This window comes from Ixodes scapularis, unplaced genomic scaffold (assembly GCF_016920785.2).
Source record: "Ixodes scapularis isolate PalLabHiFi unplaced genomic scaffold, ASM1692078v2 PGA_scaffold11__112_contigs__length_91849675, whole genome shotgun sequence".
Taxonomy (NCBI): domain Eukaryota; kingdom Metazoa; phylum Arthropoda; class Arachnida; order Ixodida; family Ixodidae; genus Ixodes; species Ixodes scapularis.
The window spans coordinates 34,359,164-34,360,293 of NW_024609837.1; the positions used below are offsets into that span (position 1 = coordinate 34,359,164).

The 1,130-nt window shown below is 46.0% G+C and overlaps 1 non-coding gene across 1 annotated transcript; it reads right to left on the reverse strand.

Annotated features, from left to right (window-relative positions):
- Positions 1–383: 383 nt before the first annotated feature.
- Trnae-cuc lies at positions 384–455 on the reverse strand. Its single transcript has one exon. It is a non-coding gene; the product is annotated as a tRNA-Glu (tRNA).
- Between the last annotated feature and the right edge of the window lie 675 nt (positions 456–1,130).

Consider the following 1,130-nt stretch of genomic DNA (forward strand, 5'->3'; position numbering starts at 1 on the left):
ACTTATGGCAGCGCTTGTGCAAAGCTGGCAAAACGCGTCAACTGTATCTATACATGAGTTCTCCATGGGTCTGTGCGCTAACCACGTTTACCTCCTCATAGCTAAGGCTGAAACATGAGCTAGTTGGTGTGACATCTTTAAAAGATGAAAACAGCTCAAACGACGAGGGACGACAAACAGAAGGACGCATACACAGCGCTGTGTATATGCTTCCCGTCCCTCGTCGTTGGCGCAGTTTTAACCTTTTAAAGATTACCTCTTCAACTCAAGACAAGACCAAGCTGTTACGCCTGTCTTCCGCCAGCTAGTAGCACCAAGTGTAGAAAAAAAAAAAAATAAGTTTTTCTAAAAAGAGAGAAAAAAAAAAAACAAAAAAAAAATTGTTCCGACACCGGGAATCGAACCCGGGCCTCCTGGGTGAGAGCCAGGTATCCTAACCACTAGACCATGCCGGAGGACGATAATATTGCAATTACGATCCCAAGCCAGCAATACGGCAATACACGAGCTGTGCACTCTTCTTGTCTGCAGTTCGGCAATTTTTGTCACCGCACACTAGACCCTTCGCTAAAATTACCAAAGCATCAAAAGAATGTTGGGAACGTAGGTACAGACGCTGCACCATACTCGCCTTCCCTATAAAAATATTCAAACGAAATGACAAAAAAAAAAAAAAAAACATGTCCGTGGAAGGCGCGTGCGAAATGTCATTTTTTTTAGATTTTTGCTTTTGAACAGTTAGAGCTGCAGTGGCCAGCACGCGCAGCGCGTGCACCTACGTTCCCTGCATACTTTTTGATGCTTGGGCAATTCGACAAAAGTCTAGTGGCAAGTTGCAGCGAATATACACCTTTCGAAAAAACGCTCCTAGGCCGCCGCCATGTTGCTGATGCTGATGCGGCTGGTGCGACTCTCGCGCCCTCTATCAACTAGAAACTTTCTGCCACTCTCTGGGACTGTGAAGACCCGCTCGGCGCGGTTCTCTACTTACGTTTTTGCGGTTTTGCATTCGACGTTTTCTCGGCCCTCTTGAAAGTTTCCGCTTACTTTTTTTGTGCGTGCTGCGCACCCTTCTTGTGTTATCTTCCATTGCGAGAAATAAGGCTGTTAAGTGCCTGCCATTCAAGCTT